We start from the raw sequence: 24383 nt of genomic DNA, 5'->3' as shown, positions 1-24383 counted from the left end.
TTAAAATACATTAGTGGAAATAATTTAAAATATCTAGAAAAAGAAATTACTTTATGATGTTTTATTTTAACTGCAAAAATATAGAGTTACCTAAAACGAAATGTGCATGTAGAGATTGAACTAAGATGTAGCTCAGTGACTGACACTTGCCTAGCATGGGAAAAGCCTTGCATTAAAAAAAAAAAAAAAAAGACAAGTCCAAAAAAAAAAGGGAGAAGAAAGAAAGGAAGGAAGAAGGACGGAAGAAAAGAGCCAAGTATGATGACACACACCTTTAATCCCAGCACATGGGTGGCAGAGGCAAGCGGATCTCTGTGAGTTCGAGGCCAGCCTTGTCATAGAGATTGTTCTAGGAGAGCCAAGACAAAGAAACGCTGTTTTGAAAAAAAAAAGGGGGGGGGTATTTTCTGGATATGTAATCATGGTAGAAATTCCTCAGTCCTTTGAACTTCTAAGGTTAAAGCAATTGTTTTCTGAATGGTGGGAAATTCTGGTGTGAAAAGAGTAAGCCTGCTTAACTTTATTTTGAAGAAAAAGGACATTAGATGATAAAGGGATAAACAGTAACCATTCATTCCTTTACCCATTCGTGGCCACCTGAAATGGCCAGGTTTTAAAAAGCTGAGTCATCTTAATAACAAATGCTTTCAGAACAATGGGAATGAAAAGGCTGGTTTCCTAATCCCTGATGTAAGTATGTGAGCATTGAGGTGTTTATTTATTTATTTAAAAAATAACTCCTAGGTACATTAGCTATTTCCAGTTATAAAAAGGTAAAGCCCCCAACAATTGAAACACAGCAATCATTTCATTTTTTTAAAGACATAATCCTGGCCACCCATGGAGACAGACTCTAATATCCATTGTCCCTTCCCTCCATCTTCTCTACTGTTTTGTCAGATTTGGAAATTTTGCACCTAAGTTGATGTCACCAAACAAGAATGCTCTTCTCTTGGCCAGTTTCTGTTCATTCTCTTACACGTGGAAGGAATAGATGAAAATGCATTCTTCTCGGAGGGAGAAGGTGAGTCCCTGTTGCAGAAGACCTCATGTACTTTGGATATAGAACAGAGATGGCCTGAACTGGATCTTACCTGAAAGCCTCCTCCTGGAGGGCTAGTTGTCCTGGTACCAGAAAAGCATCATGGGAGCTTCCAAAGGAAGGAAGTAATAACCCTACCCAGCTACAACACCTCTGTACACAACAGCTGGTGTGGTATAAAGCTCCTAAGGATGAAGCAATAGCGTGCAGACCTTGACAGCAACCAAAACTCTCTAACTGAATCCGAGAACCACTCACATGGAAATCCTGTTGGCTGGTGCTGGAAACCCCGGCTACCTGGAGCTAGTGAAATCCTGGATCTAGGAGGCAAACCCACAGTTTCTACTTTACTAACCTAGCACGAATCCTGACGTCATTCGAAATATTTGTCTTTCTCTCCATAGATAAGTATAGTTCTCAGGAAGGAAACTTCTCTCTACATCAGATGGAAACCATTATAGAAGACCACAGCTGATCAAAAGGCAGAGTTGTGAGCCCCGTACCAACTGATCCATCTACAATATGACTCATACCTAAGGCTCAGGGGTTATTGAGCAAGAGGGGAGCAGAGATACTGTATGACGCAGGAGAACTGGGAGTTTACTGGGAGAATTTTCAGAGACCCTTAACTTGAATAAATCTCATTAACATGGCTACTTAAACGTGACATGAACAGGAAAGCCATAGACGTACCAAACTGGACAAGCTGTGAGGGGTTAGGGCTTACAAGGCCTCAAACCCAGACAAAGAACGACAGCAATTAACAAATGTTGAGGGGAGGAGATAGAGTCTTTTCCAGAGAATAGCATGCCAACTGGTTATCCAATAGTAAAAGGTCAGCCCTAAAAAAAAATACATTCACGTAGCATACACACAGCAGGTTTTATTTATATATTTATATATAATATCTATGAGAGGTTGGAGAGAGGAAAGAGAAGGGGAAATAATGTATTATAGCATAATTTCAAAAAATTTTAAAAAGTAATAATAAAAATAATAAAATAAATATGTGAAAACTGGAGGTAAACACTTTTCATACCTCCACATACAGGGGTATTTCCCCTGGAAAAACAGAAAGACAGAAAGAAAACAGTCAATGTCTCTCGTCTATCTCGGACTTCAGATTTTCAGGACTGATTTCCATAGGCCCGCTGCACAGAGGGCAGTGTTTACTCTCAGGAACAATGGGCATACTTGCTCAAAATTAAGAGGAAAAGAAAGAAAGAAAGAGGGATTGCTCAATCAGTATTGGATCAATTATAACATTCACCTATATATATTTTCTGAGACCATTAGCTCAGAAATGGAGTTTAAGCAAGACCCTGGGCTAATTTCACGAATGGACCACAAATGTCTGCATCTAAAACATCCTATGGCAAAAGATTATCACTAGGTACGGACCCAGTGCTTTGCCCAGATTTTTTATAGGTAGAAGTATTTACAACGAAATTCATGTTAGAAAGGAAATTGATTCAATGTGATCATGGTCTACATTAGCAATTTACCAGATAAAATTCTGTCATCTTAGGCAAACCAGCCAGGAGACAGTGATTTGTGCACTGAGTCTTATCCTGCCTGTGTGCTACCTTGAACTAACCACATAAATAATGCAGAGGAGAATATTTAAATTCTCCAGACAATCTTCCATTTTATTCTCAACATAGAACCTTAGATTTATGTATTATTTATGGTACTATAACATATGCTCTATTTAACATAATTTAGTCCCAATAATGCACTTGATCAAATGTTTTAATTTGTCATATTTTATGAAATTATATAGCCTTAAAGTGAATTAAGTCAGTCTCTTCAAGGTGTTTCTTCAGGAAGGAGGTAAGTTGTTATGAGAATGATTTAGTTCTGATAGGGAAAAAAAAGCCCCCAAAACTAATTCAGTTTAATTGAATTTCCACATAGGACAGAGACTCTAATCACGAGTATATTTCAAACACTATCAAAACATGTATTTTGTTTGCTTGTTAAATGTATTTGGTTTTAGACATCTTTATGTAAGAGTAAGTGCATTTTCTCTTTGAGTCCTTTGAAGGTTTATAATTTATTACAGAGATATACTATAATGAATCCAAACCAAAACAATATACCAAGCTTATAGTTTTGTCCTTCCATTGGATTGCTGTTCTTTGAAAATTTCTGTGCTAGATAATGCTAACACAAAAATCGGTATTTTCCTCCTTTTTGGTGTTTTATCTAAAAAATCTTCCTGGAAAGTTTTCCGCTCAAATAGCATTGAATACATAATGTGGACAGATGCTGACGTATGTGTTTTTTTAAGAAATAAAGCAAACATATATTTTAGGTAAACCTATAGGGGCCACCCTACACCTAAGACTCAGGGAACATGGCAGAGAAGGGGATGAAAAGAGGACAAGAATCAGAGGACCAGGGCATCTGTCTTGTCATTATATTTTCTGCATATGAAAGGGAAGTCGTACACAAGAAATTTTAGTGGCACATCATCTAAATAAGTGCTCCACTAGGATATTGCCAGTTAATACGCCAACAGGGATGGGGAAGATCACACAAAGCCCCACCCTAGGTGAAGAACTACATGTAGTTAATGCTTGCCACTGAAGGATGATGGAACCAATTCCCTCCAGGAGTGAGGCCCCAAATTAGTTATCTAATAGCACGTTGTCAGTCCTAAGAACATAGTCCTCTCTAAATGGGTAATCCAGTCATGTGTATATACGTGTGCGTGCTTGTATAACAAAAATAACTGAAGAAAAGTCAGCAATGAATTTGAGAGAAACTGATGGTGGGGGTATGGCTGATTTACAGTGGGGGAGTAATGTAAATACAGTGTTTATATATAAAATCCTCAAAATTAAAAGTATATATGTTATCATTTAAAATTTTTATCATTTTCTTATTATGAAATGATTACTATATGGTACGCTTAATTTTTTTATGGTACCTTTATTTTAAACTTCATTTACTATTTTAGGATACAGTCATTTAATAGGGCATCCTGAGCCTCTGTGTTTATGTCCTTTCTTCAGTAAACATGTAGACAGCTAAGGACTCTGGCCGTGGAGTTTAGTGAAAGGCAAACCGGAAACATTCCCTGAATCTGAACAAGGAGTGCAGACATATAACGAAGGAGGAGAGTCTCCCTTTAACCAAATCCTGCTGCCTCCGGACCTCGGTACTCTACCTCTGCTCCTCCATAGTCTACCTCTGCTGCAGAAGCCTCCTCTTTTAAAGAGGCTCTTGCTACTTTGATGTTCAGAACTTAACATCAAAACTGCCTTCATAAAGGTGTTTTTCTTGCTCCTTGAGCAGCTCGTTCTATAAGCCCTCCTTTCTCTCACGGAACTCTGTATCCTCTGACCTGGGCATGACAGCTTAGATTTACATATTTGTCGATTTTCTTCACCACATCTGTTTTGTTCAGTGATGATGTCTATTAACAGACTCTGCACTTTTGGAGAGATCAATAAATGTTGGCTGGATTGGTTTATCAAATAAGCCTTAAAATACAAAAGCCGGGTTAAGAGTTGTCTCTAATAAAGAAAAGGGCAATGTGGCCTACTTGTACACAAACTATTTCATTTAGGAAGGGATTAGGGAAAAGGAAGGAACACAGAGAAAGGTACATGCTCAAGGGCCAAATCAGGAGCAGAAGGAGAGAGAGCACAAGCAAGGAACTCAGGACCGCGAGGGGTGCACCCACACACTGAGATAATGGGGATGTTCTATCGGGAACTCACCAAGGCCAGCTGGCCTGGGTCTGAAAAAGCCTGGGTTAAAACCGGTCTCGCTGAACGTGGCAGACAATGAGGACTACTGAGACCTCAAGAACAATGGCAATGGGTTTTTGATCCTACTGCACCTACTGGCTCTGTGGGAGCCTAGGCAGTTTGGATGCTCACCTTACTAGACCTGGATGATAGAGGTGGGTGGTCCTTGGACTTCCCACAGGGCAGGGAACCCTGATTGCTCTTTGGGCTGACGAGGGAGGGGGACTNCTACTGAGACCTCAAGAACAATGGCAATGGGTTTTAGATCCTACTGTACCTATTGGTTGAGTGGGAGCCTAGGCAGTTTGGATGCTCACCTTACATATTCAGATTCTTATGGAGCAAAAAGGTACAGGTTATTCCAGAATCTGAATTAGGGGTGATGGGTCTAAAACTAATAAAACCATAATGGCAAAGTGCTAACTGATTGTTTAAGGCTCCCTTATATTAAAGAAAGATATAAGTCCATTCAAGATTTATAAACAGGGAGGAAAATATACAGGATACAAGTCAAATACAGGATTTAACTTGTAGAGGACTCTGGCTGTAGTATGGTAAATGAGGATCTTGGAAAATCAGAGGCAGATCCATATATAGCCTGAACAGCTCTGGAGTCTGAAAATATTTGTGAATAGAATTGTTCAGATCTTATATTTCCCCCCAGTTTTAGAATATTTACATATACATGAGATATTTTGAGGGTGGGGGCCAAAGTCTAAATGCAAAAATGCAGCTGTATTTTATATAATTCCAGATGTTTATTTATGATTTGCAACTAGCTTGCAAAGTGAGGGTTTCAATATGGAACTCTCATACACATTTCTTCTTGGTTTACCTGCCTCCACCCCACTCTCCTTCCTCTTCTTTCTTCCTCTCTCACACTGTACCCCCCCCCAGCATTCTTCATTTCTTCTTTGCTCTGTTGTCTTCTACACCCTAGGAAGGATTTCAAGAGGTAACAAAATGGGGGATAGTAAGAAAGTATCATGGATGAAAAAGTCAGACATTGGGGTGGAAGATGTGTGTGAATGACAGGAGCCTGATGGTACAGGGAACAAAGGGCACAGATGTCTTTCCTCCTAGTCCAACAGTAAGAGCAGGTTTTGAGACACTTCCTTGTAGAGGAAGGCAAGGCGATGACGTAAGCCGATGAAATGACTGATAGGAGTAGCCACAGATGGAAAATGCAAGATCCCAAAAGAAGAAATGAAAATTAGGAGAGTAGATTGTATCAGGGAAGCCAAGATCAAAAGGCTTGCAGGAGAGCAGAACGCGAATTAAATTTGCCCCTTGGATTCATGGCCTCGATGGCAGTGGTCTCTTTGGGGAATGCATTTGTGGTCAGTTGTTTTGGACCACAGGTGTTAAAGAATGTTTTCACTTCATCCTGTGTGGTTAGCTGCACTAGTCTGTGGGAAAACTGTCTTAATTTTAACACATTGATAAACTCTTGTAATGAGTGTGTCACACTTAAAAAGAGATGAATTGTATTTTAGTAATGAAATGGGTTATCTGTTCTGGTTCAAGTCTCGCTTTGCAGAGACGGAAAAGGAAAAGAAGACAAAGAAACAAAAATCTTTTTCCACATTCCTTTAGCCAGGAAGTCTAAACCAGAGTGCAGATACACTCCTGTAATCATGTTACCCAAGTCTTTGCCCTCAACTCTATCTCACATCATCCGTGTTCTTTGTTGATCTGTTTATACATAGATAGCATGTCTGTTACAAATTAGGCCACTTTGCATTTCATTTCAATAGCATTAATGTAGAATTTTAAATCCAACCTAAAAAATTAAAAAAAAAAGATTTTTCAGGCTAGAAAATTACTCTGCAAATAATGGTTGCTCCAAATTAAATTATAGGGAGAGATAATGATGCCACAAACCCCACATAGCTCTCCAGAAGAAGACAGAACTTTGGTTCTTCTAGGAAACTATTGAAAATTAGTCTGTAAATGACAAATTTAAATTTTTCTATGTGTGTATGTGTATTTGTGTGTGTGTGTGTGTGTGTGTGTGTGGTGGGCATGCATGTGTGCCTGTGGAGGTCAGAGAAACACTTTTTTCCTCCCTCCCTCCTCCCTCCCTCCCTCCCTCCCTCCCTCCCTCCCTCCCTTCCTTCCTTCCTTCCTTCCTTTCCTTTCCATATGGGTCCTGGAGATGAACTCCGGTTGTCTGGCTAGTCAGCAAGTGCCTTTGCATACTTAAACATTTCACAGGGCTATCCACCTTACTTTTGAAACCCAGAATCACTGTTTTTACTTGAGGACAGATAGCCAGCAAGGCCCTGTGATCTGTTTGTCTTACTGGTGTCTGCCAAGCACTGGAGTTACAGAGTGTTGCCATGCAAGGTCTGAATTCAAGTCCCCATGCCAGGAGAGCAAGTTCTCCCTCCACTACACCCTTCCTCTAACCCTTGTGAGTTACGATGCTAGATAATTTTCTCTTTATGATATTTCCATATTTCCCTAAGTAATTTTTATTATTAATCTTTTCAAGTTAAACCAACTCACATCAGAGCAGTCCATTTGGAACAGGAAGTCGTTGTCTCTAAGCAGTTCATCTGTATTTCTTCACTATTTTTACTCTCACTTATATGCAAAAATTGCTTTCGGAGAAAAATGTTTTGCCCTAATGCTGAAATAACAGTGCATTCATGTTGTGCATACATGAAAATCAGGCTTGTTCTTCTGAGTCTGCATGAGAGAAAAACTGTCTTGATGGGCTTTTGATAACATGGAGCATGCCTCTGCCATATTTTTTTCTGAAGCCCCCTACACAAGAACTGCTAAGGTGAGTACTCAATATTTACTTGCTAAAACTATACTAAAATAGACTGTAACATTAAAATCTCAACCATATTTTTATTTCTTCTTGCCTGTGTCTAATTAATGTTTATTCCCAAATTGTGACATATCATAATACCCATAATACAAGTCTGCAAATCATATTTGTGAGAAAAAATTTAAAGTATATTGCTAAGTTCTGAAGCAATAGAAAAGGCCATATAAAACATTCATATTTATTACTACCTAGAAGCCACAATTCTTCCAATATAACTCATTTTCCAAACTGCAAGGAAATGGTTCATGTTATAAAATATGAATGATTACTTTAAAAAAGCTATGTCTTCCCCACAAAGCACCAGACTTATATCTTATGATTTCAAAAGGGCATTCTATGTGCTCTTTGATTTGATAATATTTCTAGAAAGTCATTTCAATTCAAATGAACCTCGATTCAGGCAAGTGCATCAGGACGCAGAGGCCCGGATTTGGAGTTTAGTTTGTAGGGCACCAGAGAAGTATTTAGGGACCATAAGTCATTATCATCAAATAAATTTAATCTGAGGACCTTCTGTGTCTGTGGCACTGAAGCAGGCGTTGGAGTGATTTATGGCACAGCATTAAACATATTGAATCTGTTTCCATTTCAACTTTGGAGAAAGGACTTGGGAGCAATTTGGATTTGGAAGGAGTTGATCACCATGCAAAAATGTGAGGGGCCCTGGTTGCAGATTTCTATAAAATTTCTAGTGATTATATTTTAACAAGAGCAAACCAGAATTTAAAAATATGGTATTTCTGCAAATGTGGTCCTAAACATTAGTAGAGTGTGGGTATTGACCTAAAGAAAGTACGATATGCTCAGAATAATTGGGGTCCAAGCATTCGACAGTGGTCTCATCTCTCATTTTCCAAAACAGCATTTCTAAGAGTCTGTGCATGGGAAAATTTCATAGAAAATCTGACAGAAGGAAAGGCAACATGGTGCGGTAAAATTTTTGAAACGTGGACCATGAAATGCTACTTGCTTGGAATTTCACAGTGCACAGCAAAATAACAAGAGTTCTGAGAAGACCCTCATAAAACAGAGTGGGTTGTTATTAGCACTGTTCTTCAGCTAACTGAGATAACCGGCTGCCCTTTGATCAGCATGAGAAAATATGCCAGGGGCCCGATAGTTACATTCATATATTGGTGGTAACCAACAGGATTCTGTTGGACTTAAGGTCCTCTCAATATGAGAAAAATCATGCCTGGTACTATAAACTTAGTCAACTACCCATGACAGATGCCACCATTGAACATAGAGGGGAACCTACTACTGCCGCTTCCCTAAACCAGTATAATTTTAACTCCATCCTAAATATGTGTTCCTATACCCACAGATATGTGTATTTCCCACCTCTTGTTAAAGAAGCTTTTTTGCTGCAGATAGAGAACATTATAAAATTTCACAGCTGATTAAAATACAAAGAATAATTGACTTTGGTGATCCCAGCCCCAACTGATAACTCTACAATTAAATCCTCCCATTCCACTTCATGAGGATGGACTGGAAAAATTGTAAGAGCCAGAGGACCAAAATTTCCACTGAGAAACCATGACTTCTCTACATAAAGGGAGGATGAGCTCATTATATCTTAACAGTATGATGTGGATCATAAACAAGACTTATACAATGACAATACCAATTGACTTGACAATATCAGGGGGACCTTTAATAATGCATCACTCTTTGGTGAGGAGCTACAGGCAGTTATGGCTACTGAGAGAGAGAGAATCAGTCTTCCCCAAGGATGAGTTGTGTAATTGGTTATCTAATACAGGGTAGTTAGTCCTAAAAACATAAAAAATATGAGAAGCACTAAATTATCAGGTTCTATTTATAGATTTATTTGTATTTATAAGAAAAATAATAATAAAGAAGATGATACAATGGCGATAATATATGAACGCAGGCATGCTTTGTAATACAGGAAGATGAATGGTAGGATGGAGAGTAGGAGGGGGTAACAAGAGATAGAAGATGATTAAAGCATATTAGATGTGTGTATGAAATGTCAAAATAGAACCGATTAGTTTGTACGATTAGCAAGTGCCAAATAAAACAGAAAGAAGATGATTGTTAGCTCAGAGTTTCCAAGCCTATGAAGACATGTTTTACATAGGTGACTTAGGAACATTTTATTGAGAACTTGCACTAGACACATTAATAACATTTTGTCATTGTGAAGTTTCTATATGGTTCTGTGTGGAAGTGCCTCATAGCCCAGCTATGGCTAATGCACCAGCCTGAAGGCAATCAGGTGAGAAATCAATTCCACTAGAAGGCACTCATATGTTATCCAGCAGTCTCTCTGCTATAACTCTAATGCTGGCACATTTGTCATTCCCCTGTGCCCACCCACCATCTCACCAGGCAAAATGTACCCTAGGGAAGTCATAGTAGCCGGGAGATTTTGAATTCAATGAACTTACAAGAAATGTTCACATTAAGAAATAGCATGAGGGCTGAGAGATGGCTCAGAGGTAAAGAGCCCTGTCTGTTCTCCCATAGGTCCTGAGTTCAAATTCCGTAATTATATGATAACTTACAGTCATTTATAGTGGGACCTGATACCCTCTCTTACATAAAGTTGTACATGCAGATAGAGCATTCTTATACATCAAAGAAAGAAAGAAGGGGGGGGGAGAAAGGAAGGAAGAAAGAAAGGAAGAAAGAAAGAAAGAGAGAGAGAGAGAGAGAGAAATCCAGCATGAAGTAAACTTGCTGTTCAAATAATGCTTAGCATTTAGAGTAGGAGTGTCTCTGATAAGTGGGAAATGTTTCTGACTCTTTTGTCTGCTCTTGGGACCCTTTTCCTCCTACTGGGTTGCCGTGAGGATTTGTACCTGGCCCTATTGTAACTTGTTATGCTTTGATTGGTTGATATCCCTGGGAGGCCTGCTCTTTTCATACATGTAATAAGCAGGTAAGACAGGAGTTATTTAAGCCTGTTTACACCCAAGATGATGCTTTGTGAATTACTGGAGGACGCTCCCAATGAGGTTAAACTGTCTTCAGTGTTTTGTGCTTGTTAGCCCATATAGCTTGTGTATGATAATTACAGTGGAATTCTCTGCTGGAGCCCACAAGTATTATACAGTAGATGTACTGTTGACAGATCTATCAGAATAATCCACTGGAAGTGTACACTTCCACATCCACATGGAGTAACGTGTTTTGCAGAGCTACGAAAACACCTGTCTTTTAGAAAAGTCACTGTCAAGTCGGTAAAAACGTAGGGAAGCCATGATTTTTCCTTCAAAATGGGATCATTCCCAAAACACCTCAGCAGTGCATCTTCTGCTGTAAGGGCAATGGAATGACCTTTCCATTCTGAGCCTTAGAGCAAAACATTCACTCTTTGTTCTAACAGTCAAAGTACATATTTAATCCCCCCCCCCCAAATCACTTGCTAACAGACCATGTGAGAATTTCAAAAGGATAGGAAGACACTGCCCTTACCAGACAGACAGGTCTGGGTGGGGGTTAGTCCAGGTTCAGGGACATTTAGCAACTTTATCTAATGGTTTGGAATGTCAGGTATTTCTCTTGGGTGCTGACTCTTTCCTAGGTGGCTTCACCTGTCCTGGAGTGCTGCTTTGTCAGGTTCACACTGCCCCTTTTAATGATTCTAAATGCATGTGAGATCATTGTTTTGCCTATGGAATTTCCCAACCACGGCTGTAAAACAAAAACCTAGTGGAGATCGTCCCCCTTTTCCCCTTTCTCCTACTCTCTGCCTCTTTGTCCAAAGGATTAAAGAACATGTAGCAGTAACACAGGTAAGTTGACTTATTTCATTTTACTCTCAGATCCGATTAGCCAGGTTTTCTCCTGCTATGGCAACTCTTAGCTGGACCTGGTAGGGCTGCTGAGGCTAGTGTTCAAGGCCCCCTGATAATTCTGTCTTTATTTAATGTATAGTTAACATGTGAAATAATTTTATTCATGACCATCTTCAGTAATAACTGTCTCGTACCTGTAGTAGGAGGTAAGCTGACGATTATAACTAAGAAAACATGTTGTGACTTGGGAAGATAGTTTATCTTCCATTGAGCTCTCAGAGTTCTCCATCATTTTCCACTTCTAATCACTCGCTTCCAGTCGCTTTCCTGTGTTGCTAGATCATTGCCTATAAATTATGTACAACAGAAGTACAGCGTACAACACCACACCTCAAACGAATATGTATTATTTACAGTGTCACAGGTGAGCTATTGAAAGCGATGATATGATTTGCCAAGAATTCGATTTCAAAAGGAACTTGTCTAGAATGCTGAACCAGTACAAAACTGGCCTTTTTTTTCTGCTGTTTAGATTTTTTTAGTGATAAATGTATATTATAATAAAATATTTCATATAAACACTGCATTATTAATGTGGCTTGTACTTGCCCTAGGGCAGCAGAGCACAAATGGTTCATTTAAATTCTGGGCTCTTCCAACAGCACACACAGCACTTCTGATAGTCCTGTGTGGAAAGACGGCATCTTTATTCTCTCTCCATCCTGCTTGCTTGCTCCATGCCGGTGCATTGCCTACAGTATTTAATGCTCTACCACTAAATACAAATATAAGTACAGTATTTAATGTTCACCACTAAATATAAATATAGTATTTAATGCTCGACCACTAAATATAAATGTCCCCTCATTTATGACAAGCTAGTATTATTTAACATTGCTATTACTTAAAAAAATATGTGCATGTGGGTGAATTTTTTTCCAGTTCTACAAATTTTCTTACTTATGTACTTTTTTCTTGGTCACGACCAATCAGTTTTAAGTGGTGACAAATACATCATCCTTATATTATACTTTAGCGCATTTCTAGGCCAGGAGAATTCACACAACACTATCACTTTGTGCTTTGGGACATAAATAAGAAAGAATTGCCAAAGAGGAACACATACTAGGAAAGTGGTCACTCTTGGCAATTATTTTTTACCACATGAGATTCAGGGACAGAATCCTTTTACCACACCGTTTATCAAACTCACATGTATTACATTATATCATTTCCATTAAATATTACCTAGTGGTTAATTAAAACTTACAGAATGGTATTCATTACAAAGTGTTAATCAATACTTGCAATCCATTTACCTTGAGCATGGAGATCAATTTTTAGAAGTGATATTAATAAGCTGTTTGCTGTCTACATTTTTTTTTGGCTAAGGTCGACTTTTGGTTAGTCTAAAATTGTAAACTGTCTTTAATGGAATAATCATCAAATGGTTCTTATTAACAGCTTTCCAGCCAAGTCAATTTGACATCATTTCTATGCCCAGCTCCAACCTGTTGCTTCTGCGTCTGTGTTGCAGTATTCTTGCAAGTAGGGGCAGAATCAAGAATTTTGTTACCATTTACAGCACTCTTTAGCCAAGTGGCATTTATCTCTGGACTGCAAAGTTTGGGTTAGAATTATCCATTGAGTGAGTGTCTGGGTTTGTCAGGTAGAAGAGAGATGTGTCTAAAGGCTTACAAGTTTCAAAGAGACCAGAGACAATGAGCCCTCTTGGCTCAATGGTTCTCAACCTGGGGGTCATGACTCTTTGGGGGTCAAATGACCCTTTCACAGGGGTCATCTAAGACCATCAGGGAATTCAAATATTTACATTATGATTCACAATAGTAGCAAAATTACAGTTATGAAGGAGCGATGAAAATAATTTTATTGGTTGGAGGTCACGGCAGCATGAATAATTGTATTAAAAAGACTCAGCATTAGGAGACATGCTGGTGCTTCCTGGAGAGTTCATGTGATTTCTGGTTTGAATGGGGGAAAGTGTGGAGCAGAGAGGAGGAGGAAGAAATTCCTTTATTAAGAGCTCCTCCCCCAGAGGTCACCCATAATTCAGGGCCAGGTTCCATTAGTCAGAGCATAAAGTGCATGATTCTGAAGCATGCCCTGGAGCTTCTTAAAATGGAGCAAGCTGTGATGGTGCACGCTTGCAATCCCAACACCAGGGATGCTGAGACAGGGGGATTATAAGTTTGAGGTCAACCTATGATACATATGATACATATGTTCCAATAAACACATAAACAACGTACCTGCAATTTGTAATTTATAGTAGTAATTTGGAATACATGGGGCCTGGGGCTAAATAACCTAAGGTACAATCTCCAAGAAATCTTCAAGTGCTATAGGATATTGCAGGGTTTCATTTTAATTTTGTTTTTTTTTTCTTTTCCTTTTTTTTTTTTTTTGACATAGAATTTCTCTGTGTAGCCTTGGCTATCATGGAACTAGCTCTATAATCAGACTGGCCTCAAACTCTGAGATCTTCCTGCCTCTGCTTCCAGAGTGCTGGGATTAAAGGCACTTGCCAGCCACCATATTTGGTTTTGGTACAGAACCTTGAATAAGGTATTTAATCTTGTTTGGAATCCCTTCATCAGATAAAAGCTGGTGATAACTATGCTGTCTTTCAGGGTCGTGGTGGTGATTAAATCTGGGTATATGAAGAATGCAGAGTATTGTCCGGCCTATAGTGGGTCTTTAATAAATTTAGCTATTAGTGTTATCAATAGTCTTGGTAAGGTGAGGGATTTAAATCTTGGCTATCTAAACATCAGCTAGATTATGGCAGGGGGAACTGCATTCAAGTATGCTCTTCCTTCCTGGCAATGTTGTGAATCATGAGGAAGCCTCTGCTACTCATTACTTACCTGTCATTGGTGGTTATTTGGAGTCAAACACTCCACTAGGCAATAGAGAATATTTCCTATCTCTCTCTGATTCTGTTTTCAAGGATCTTGCTGTCAAGGAGAAGGGACAAAATGAAAAGGTATCAAGCTATTAAAAGTTAGCTTTCTGGGGTTATGAGAGTTGAAGTCCTTGAGAAAGAGACATAGGTAAAGAGCCCAACAGGACACTCCAGGAGGAAGAAATGGGAAGAGTGGCAGAGATAAAGGGGCAGAAATTGTCATGTGCTGGATTATATTCTTAAAAAAAAAAAAACCTTGTTTTTGTTAAAGTTTTAACAGCCACTATTTTATAAAGTAAACTTATTTTAAATAGAATAGTTTTAGATGTGAATTAATATAAAATCATACTAGTACCTTGTGATTCCCTAGTAGATATGACTAGTGTCCCTTTAAAGGGAAAATCTGGACATAAATGCACCCGCAGGGTAGGTTCCATGTGATAACTGGACTTGTGCTACTGTGTATTAAAGAACTGAAAAGTTGGAGAGAGCGTTGAATAAACCTTGGCCTCCGTGTTCTAAAGGAGCCTAGCCCTAATCATAAGCCATCAAGGCAGGGGGGTGATGCACTTCTGTTGTTTAATAAGCTCAACTGTAGTAATATTTGGCTTGTGTTTTGACAAATAAAGGTTGTCTGAAGATGAGAATGCAGAGCTAAGTCACTAGGGGTCAGGTGTACACCCTTAATCACAGGATTTGGGAGGCAGAGACAGAGGGATCTCTGTTCTGGGCTCCCTGAGACTGGATCTTTCTGAAAGAGAAACAGAGCTCACACAAAAGTGAAACCAGCACTTGGGATCCCACACCTTTAATCCCAGTACTAGGGAGGTGGAGACAGGAGTGATATGGCTGGGTGAACAGAGGAATACAGAGCTGAGTAGAGAGGAGCTCAGTGGAGTCTGAATCATTGAGTCTGAGGATGCAGTCTGAGGATGCAGTTTTAGGTGGCAGGCAGAGAACAGGATCACCCTTTCGGTCTGAGGATTTGGTAGAGATAAAAGGTCTCTTTCTCTAGTGGCTGGCTGCATTTCTTTTCTGATCTCTCAGCTTTCACCCCCTGGTATCTGACCCTGGGTTTTTATTAAGAACCATTAGAATTCGTGCTACATTTAACAGTATTTTTCTTTAACAGCCCTGGAAAACTAGCCTAAAAATATAAATGGAGAAGGGAGGAGATAGATCTGGATTTAGATTGGTCGAATTAGTAGTGGAAAGTAATCCCATTATGCTTAGATAGAAAGGAGGGAACTCAAATGCAGAGAAAAACAGATGGAGAGATTCTGAGGATGTGGCTCACTAGAGTGCTTGCCCAGAAAGCAGGAGGCTAGGCATTGACTAATCCAAGCCTGGTGAGGTATGGCAGGGCATCAGAAGTTCAATGTCATCCTCAGCTACCCAGCAAGTATAAAATCAACTCAAGGATGGGACCCCGAGTGACTGAAAAAGTGACATATATTCATACACACCCATTTGTACATAGTGATTCTGTTCAATATAAAAGCAGATATAAGTGGCACACAAAGTTTTATGTGACACATGTGTGTGTATTTGTGTATGTATATGTATAAATATAAATTTACAAATCATGTGTTTAGTGATTCTCATAGACACGGGGAGATGCTATGAAGTGTTCCAAGGGACAGAGTCCTCAACAGGCCTACCCATTTGTGGTGACTATGAACCACAATCGTGCTCACTCTGACAGGCGCTATATTGAGGAATTCACCAAAATGTGCTTCTCTTGGGAGACGGGATGAAGGAAAAAAGAATAAGACCAACTTGAGTTTATATCTTCTGTTCTATTTGTATTTTAAGCTGTTTATGCACTGCTTTAGTGATATTTTAAGAACTTAGCACCCACAAACTTTCAAAAATATCAATGGAGAAGTTAACAAGAAGGATCTCTACAGAAAAAAATAGCAGGACATAGATGCTATGAAAAGGAAATAGGAAAGATGGGGTGTATTAGTGGGGGAGGGGTGAAGAGGGCAATACACAGGGAGGAGGTAAATAACAGTAAATATGTCAGAAAATGGTATAGATAATTATTATTTTATGTTTATTTAATATATAATATATACGGCCTTATTTTCTAGTAAGTTTATTTCAGATAGGATTTTATATAAGGTTATACTGGAATAGGGCTGATCCCTAATACAATATGACTGGTCATTCATTATTTAGCTATAACAATGATATATAATCATTAATATAACATGTGTTATGCAATTATACCCTCTTAATTGTTAACATTATATACAAGCATTACACATTATATTTACAATTATTGTATATTATATTTATATATGTATATATATATTTAAATGAAGTTATTACACTTGGGGAAATAAGGCTTTCCTCAAGAATCATTGACTAACAAAATCCCCAGTACCAGAATCAGAAGCTTCCTTGCTCATCACAGGAGTCCATAGACTCCCAAAACAATAAAGGCTATTGCCATTGTCCTTGAGTGCCTCCTACACAAGTTTTTATTGCTGGAGGCACCACACACTGCAAAGTCCTTGGAGGCATTGCACTGACCTGGAAGCCTCTACCCTGAAGAGGAACGCTCATAGCAGGAAGGTGCTATGCAATTTGCCAAGCGAGAAGATCATCAATAGACTTTCCAGCTCAGATATGTATGAACTACAGCAATGACCAGAAAGGCAAGGAATCCTCAGAGTTGTCACAGTGGCACTTCTATCCTGAACTTACTCAACAGTCATCTGATTGGACTGGATGTCCATTGAACAAGATGGAAATCATGCCTGGTGCTGTAAGCGTAGTCAACCATCCATGACATAGAACCTAGGGGAGAAACTGGCACTGCCACATTCCTAAACCAATATAACCTTGAATTGCATCTTAAATGCTTATCCTTGTATCCACAAATAAGTGTGTTCCCCGCTCTTCATCAAAGAAGCTTATGTTTGCAGCAGAATAAGACCATTACAGAAAGCCAACCTGATAAAAATGCAGAGAACAGCTGAGCTTGGAGAACCCAGCCGTAGTTGATGATTACACAATATAGCTCCTAAAACATGTGGGAACATCGTGTCATAACCATGACACAACCTCAGTGAATGATAACAAAGAACTATATTATCAAAGAGTCCAAAATTGTGTCATAAAAGATAATAGTGAAGTTTCTGAAGAAGAAGACCACCATAGTCATCTGGAAAGATAAAAGAAGACATGACACACTAAATAACTAGAAAAGGAGAGGTTAAGGGACTGGACAATGTCAAGAAGAGTGTGTGTGTAGTTTAAGAAGTTGACTTCTCCCTTACAAGCTTCAGTTCATCCCTCATCTCCATCTCCTGTCTTTAACCCTGGATATTGGAGTCAGACTTCATTCTGAAAATGTCTTCCTTTGGTTTTTAAGGTATTCTCCCAATTTCAGCTTGCTGAAATCTATAGTAATTGCAGGCCAAGAGAAACAGTTCTATTTCAAAGTATTGCTCAATATTCTCACTTGCAAATTTTAGCTTTTCCAAGCCGTTTGTTATCTTATTGTAACACATCTTTGCGGAGATTAAAGACAGACATGCGAAGAGAAAGGGGGGATGCAATTATTTAGAAGAAACAATGCGCAGGAGTCCATAATTTAAAGTGAACTATTGATGGGTTTTTAAATTATAAAAACAAGATGCAGTGACTTCAAATCTATGGGGTTTGGAGAAACTGGGAATGTGGAAGGTAGGAGGCTAAAAATCCAGGAGAGAGTCATTTTCCATTTCTACCCTGTGGGGCCCTTTGGAGACTGAATGTCAGGAGGCTACCTAGGGTTTTACAGGCATTTGGGGACCTAGCAAATAAAGGAACTCTGTGGGCTATTGGTGATCTGGATGCATTGGAGCCTGAGTAGACCAGGTCATTTAGAACTATGAACAATTTTTCTTTAAGATCTATTTGAGACAATGGGTGGTCTAAAAATAATTTCATTGACTGGAAATTGTACTAATATAACATAAAAATGGATAAAATCTGGGGGTGGAAAAATGTTCACTAACTCTGCTGGTCCATTTATCTTGTTAATTTTAGGGTGTCATTATCTTTCAGGGTTTTACAATTTTTATACTTATCTTTAATTGGTCAATGGCATTTTACTCTCAATATTATTTAGTGGATCTCAGTGTTGTGAAGACATGTTACATTAGTTTGCGCTGAGGAATATTACTTTAATGATGTGAATGTGTGTTGCATTTGTTTCTGCTGCCTTTGTTAATGATGGAAAGATGTGTTGTATTTGGCTCTGCTGCATTTATTTAACTATGTAAAGATGCTTTGCACTTCTTTGACCTTGCCTGCCAAAGGCACCTGATTGGTCTAATAAAAAGCTGAACAGCCAATAGTTAGTTCGGAGAAGGATGGGTGTGGCCGGCAGTCAGAGAGACCAAGTAAGAGGAGAAATCTAGGCTCCTGGGAGAAGAAGGAGAGAGAGAACCAGGGCGAAAGAGAGGGCCAAGACTTGGGTAGAAGCCCAACAGCCACTAGCCAGTCAGATTGGAGACAGCAGAAATGTAAGAAAGCCAGAAAGAAAGAAAGGTAAAAAGGCCTGAGGGAAAATGCAGATAAAGAAAAACAAATTAAAATAAGAGCTCAGCTGAGGCCAAGCATTCAAAACTAATAGTAAGTCTCCATGTCATGATTTGGGAGATGGTTGGTGGCCCAAAAGAAAGCTCTGGTACATGTTAGAGCAGTTAAACTTCCTTTACCCTGTTTGTGTTAATAGAAATGAGAAGATTTGAAAGTAATCTGAAGGGAAATAGTAGAAAATCAATGTATGCACCCCTCAAGGAGACTATAAAGCACTTAATGGTTTATTGTTCTGTGACTTCCTTTAGACCATTCATTAAGCAGCTGATATGAGACACATATGGTTCAGTTGTTCTGTGTCTTCTTGGTATTAAAATTATTCAGCAGAGAACATCATTTAGAATTATGACATGATGTCCTAATAAGAGAATAGAATCTTGGGCTTGTTCCCAGACCAAGGTCAAGAACAGAGTCCTACCCTCAGATTTTTGGGATGCCAGCGTGCAAGAGAGGGGACAAGGGTGCTGGTTGGAAAGCTGTAAATGGCAGTGGTGAATGGTACTGAGTGGTGAATGATGGTTTTAAATAAGCTGCAGGGTAACCATGGTCACTGGAAATGAATGACGTGCATTACAGTACAATGGGCGTGGTGTACAGGTGGGATGGAGTTCTGACTAAGAAAATCAACTGGAAGCAACCAAGTCATGTTAGCTGATTTTTGTTGTTTTATTTATTTATTTAGTTAGGTATTTTGTCGACTTAGAACTGAATAAAAATGTCAGAAGAATACCTTGGCTTTCCTCAGCTTTGCTTTGAGATCAAAGTAAAACATTTCATGCATTTCATGTAAGCCAGAGGGCCAGAGTGGGTTGTAAAAAAAAAAATCTCTATTTGACATTGAAATTAAATATGACCCCCCCACCCCCGAATAAAGGTAGGCTAATAAGAAGACCAAAAGAAGAATTCCAATCCTGTGATAGTTATTGTTCTTCTCACTCACAGTTTGTAAAGGTCTGGAAAGGTTTAGACTCATTCCTCAACCCTACCTCCTCCGTTAAAAAGCAGGGAAGTTATTTTGTAGACGTTTTGAAACCATCTCAGTCTGTTATCGTATGCATTATCAGTTTTGCTAAGGCCAAGTCCAAGAACAGAAAAGCAAAATGCGCTCTTTACAAACTGCCTGTCCTCGTCTGACTGCCAAGTGTGTACCTTTTCGGCCATGCAGGAGGACTCTTTGGGGAGTGGAAATGGCAAAAGAAAGAAGGAAAATCTACTTCACGTTTTATGGACTTATTAAGAGGAAGTCTTTCCTTCTATTAGCTGTGGAAAAGACCTACATTAGTATACAGACTGAGGCAGGGAACTGGAGCAGAGACCTGCAACTTCACCTCCCAAGGTAACCGTATCTGCATATCAGTAATCGGGTTTCTGAATTTTAACAGTGGTTTCCAAACAGGGCTCATGATTCATTGGGGGGCAGTAAAACTTTACACTGTCTGTTTAAGACTTTCTGTCTCTTTGTGCACGCTTTTGATTACAGCTTGTTCAAGGTACTAGACCAAAGACTCTAAATCACACCAGACATTTAACACAACAGGCTTTACGTGCGAGGGGGCAACAGGGAGTTTCAGGAAGAAATTAAAGTGGAATTTTGTTAAGTGTTGTCTTTAAATTTTTCATAATTTTCTGTAAGTTTTTTATGTCAAAATTCAATTTATTTACATTATTCAATTTATTCATCCCCCCAATCTTTTCTTGTGGCTTTTCTTTTAGCCATTTGAAAAATGAAAGGGAAAGAAGCAGGTTATTTAGACTAAGAGTCAAAGGTTTTCTCTTGAACTTGCAAGGTTGTCAATCAGTTTAAGTAAGACTGGCAAAAAATATTGTGTTCATGGATGGCAGAAAGCCATTTTATGTCATTAAACATTCTCACCTTTATACAACTGATTTAATATTTTGCTTTCAAAATTTTAAAAGAATTTATCTTCAAATAAGTTGAAAAATTTAACATTCTTCCTCAGTTTGTATACTGAAGGTGAGGTTCAAACTGTAATATAATTTCTTATTTCCAATGACTGGCACATATATTGCTAGTATTTGCAAAAGCTCATTACCTCCTAACTTTTATTAAGGAAAAAAAATAGTTTTGTCAATATTTGAATATAAAGTAAGATAAATCAGGAGTAGAATTGGATCCCTAGAAAGGAAGACTCAAATATTCCATAACATAAAGTACAGTGAACATTAGATTTTACATTGGTTCCTGTAGACTAGTTCATTCATAATGCCTCAACAGGTACAAACTATATTGAATTAGGGATTTTTGTCTATGAATGTAAGAGGCACCAAGCAGATGTGCTTTGTACCAAATGATTTCATATTTCAATGTGACAAAATAGATGAGCCACATAAAGCCTAATTTCAGTTGCAAATTGCAAGCTGGAATAAGTTCCAAAATAGTAAACAATTAGCTGCTTTATTTTCTTTTTAATAAGACTAAATTACCAGATAATATCTACTGGCATCAACTTGGCTAATAAAAATCTGTTTAATAGGATTTGCCATTTTTCCAATTGCTATCACGATCAGCTTTGCATTTTGATTATCTCTAAACTTTGCCTCAATTTTCTCCTAGAAAAGCTCTCGGTGGTAATTGCTTTAACATTCATTCCAGGTCAAGTGGTTAAGTATGAATAACGATCTGTCAGAAACGTACAGTAATGCCGTCAATAGAGCAATTACCATTTAGCGAGAGATTATTATGGCAAAAGAGCACATGAACTGGGCACAAGAAACACAACAACCGAGAAAACAGGGCAAAGGGATTGAGTGTTTGCAAAACCTGTGTGTCTCCTACAGGCTCCTGACAGATATTAATTGTCTTTCAAGACCAATTAACCATAGCCCACAATGGTCTTCCTAGTACAAAACACATTAGGTACTTTTCATTACTGATAAGAGAAAACACACATTTGTTCAGCGTATGCTTAATATTCCCGTAAAGGTTGCCTCACGTACATGGTCTGCAATGGGGTTTGTTCCTGCCTGCTCTCCTTTTCTTCTAGGAAGGCCCGCACAGAGTATTTTAGTTGTCTATCACAGCGAATCACGGTTAAATTAATGCTAATGGGAGGTGACAACACCTGCTTTCGTTGTCAATTTCGTTACAAAGACCCAATCTTTCAACGTGTTTTTCTGTCGAGGACACAATGAATAACCCTATAACTCAATCCAGCACTACTTGGGGGAAAGGTGATAAAGAGGAAATATGATGTTTATCCAGTCAACATTCTATGGTGTGGCTGTTCCCTTCATATCGGTGTTCAGGGGGAAGCCTTAAACCCAGTCTTCAAGGGAAAATGAAAAACAGCTCTTTGCTGAGAGGAAATTCTGTAGCCTGTAACGTTTCAACACTTCCTGAGTAATCTTCAGGTCAGGAGGAGCAAGCTCTCGTCCAGCTTACCTTATACTTTCAGTGACGGATAGTCAGTTGGAAGAAATAGTGTCTCATTTTAATTTTAAGGGAAATGAATCCAGAAAATTGGCCGCAGGTCACCAGAATTGTCTGTTTCTTTGTTCACTCACCTATTCAGTAAATAGCGCTTTGATTCTACTCTGTAGAAAATGATGATATGTAACCCGGTGGGGGTTACAGACCTGGGGTAAAATCAAAACTCATTCAGCAGCTGTTACCATGATTTTTTTTTTTGTTTGGCTTTCAGTTTTGTTTTTTGAGACAGGGTTTTTCTGTGTAGCTCTGGCTGTCCTGTAGCTATCTCTGTAGACCAGGTTGATCTCAAACTCAGAGATCTGCTTGCTGCTGCCTCCCGAGTGTTCTGCTTGTGTGCCACCTCTATCCAGTGGTGACTATGATTTATTTAATTCCAGCCTTAATTTTCTCACCTGCAATGTGGGGTCATTACTATATAGCATCTACTTATTATGTACACACAATGATAGGCCAGTGATGTGTTAGGAAGACTACCTGGTACATTTGATAAATGGCAATGGCGCAATAAAATCTAAAGACAGTGATACAGAACTCTGCCCTCAGCATGGAGTAGGATTTCTATGTAGCACATGAAACAAGGCATGTGGTGGCCACTAGGGTGGTGAGGGCTTGAGTTTGCAGCACACATGTCCGAATGGAGATCCTCAGAGTCTTTTCCCCATTGCAAAGACTGGGAGAAAGTGGAGGCTGCCCCAGTCCATAGGAGCAATGGCTTTTCCTTTGTTTCCTCTAATGCGCAAATATATTGAGATCTGTTCTACAGGTCTCGTCTGTTTTATCCACCAGTGGGCCTACCAATCTCCTGAAATATTTCTCAGCCTATTATTTCTTTCATTATAAAACAAAATCTATACAACACAAAAATATTCTGTTTTCTTCTGAATTTCTCACACATTCTTAAGTTAGTATGCATTTTAAGTTCTCAAAAAAAAACTAAATAAAATAACTGGTATGCATAGTTTCCCAAACTCACTAGACTTCACAATTCCTTCCTGTTTTTAAATTTACTGGTCTGCAGTCTAAAGGGTTCTCATCTTGGCCTCACACCGACTCTTCTCAATAATTACTTCCAACACTTTCATTTACCTCTGGGTTCCATGTAATTAGAACACAGGTAGTGGGGCCAGTCTTCCTGCATTTGTTCCCTCAAGCACCTTATGTGCTTAGAGGACTAGGCTCCCAAAGTTTCTGGTTCCTCACTGTCAAACAGGAGTATGCGAAAGACCAGAACATCACGGTGTTGTTACAAAGGATGCCAACAATGAGTTTATGTGGCACATGTAAATCGTATATATACTTCAGTCACAGTAAGATTTACCTGCCCCCTCCTTCTTGAAACCCTCACTTCCCATGATACCTTTAAAGTCTTTTTATCTTGGCACTACATTTCATGGTCGATACTTTATTGCATTAAGATTGGATGGTCTTTTTAGTGTTTGCTTTCCTTCTCGTCAATGTTCACTTCTTGGTTCTGGCCCATCTGTTTTTGTATTCTTCTTCAGTGAAAAACAGAGAAGAGAACCGACTGTTTCCTATTCCTTATTGTTTCCTAGGAGGCGTGTTTAGCTCCTTTAGATCCACTTTTAAAACCGCCGGAGTGTTTCTTTAAGAAGTGAACTCAGGTAACCCTGCCACCATTCTCAGGGACCCACTTACAATCACAGTATTTCTTGCATATGACACAATTCATGTACTTTATCACCCAGAAATTTCTATTCCTTCCATCCTACCTGATCTCTTTGTCTTAGTGTTTACTATTGTTTAGTCTTTTCCATGGTGCCTTCTATTATTATCCGATACCATGTTCTCTTTGTCCTTACATCTGTCTTTAAATTGTTTTAAGATATAGTTTGATTTGGACCTTGAGATTTCAGTCCGGTGCTCCAATGTGGGTCTCTGTCTCTGTCTCCTTTCATCGCCTGATGAAGTTTAATATTCAGGAGGATGCCTATATGATTTTCTTTGGGTTCTTCTTCTTATTTAGCTTCT

The 24383-nt window shown here is 38.9% G+C and overlaps 1 long non-coding RNA gene across 1 annotated transcript in view; it reads left to right on the top strand.

Moving 5' to 3' along the window:
• The first annotated feature begins 11322 nt into the window (after nt 1-11322).
• Nucleotides 11323-24383, top strand: part of LOC126504844 (uncharacterized) — an 89556-nt gene continuing 76495 nt past the window's right edge. Inside the window, exon 1 of the long non-coding RNA XR_007592731.1 lies at nt 11323-11415. This is a non-coding gene — a long non-coding RNA (uncharacterized lncRNA). The remainder of the gene's footprint in view (nt 11416-24383) is intronic.

The sequence above is a fragment of the Alexandromys fortis genome, unplaced genomic scaffold (assembly GCF_014885135.2).
Source record: "Alexandromys fortis isolate MF-2015 unplaced genomic scaffold, M_Fortis_MF-2015_v1.1 scaffold_32, whole genome shotgun sequence".
NCBI classification, from domain to species: domain Eukaryota; kingdom Metazoa; phylum Chordata; class Mammalia; order Rodentia; family Cricetidae; genus Alexandromys; species Alexandromys fortis.
Note: the sequence above shows the minus strand (reverse complement) of the source record. Positions and strands in the feature narration are given on the sequence as shown.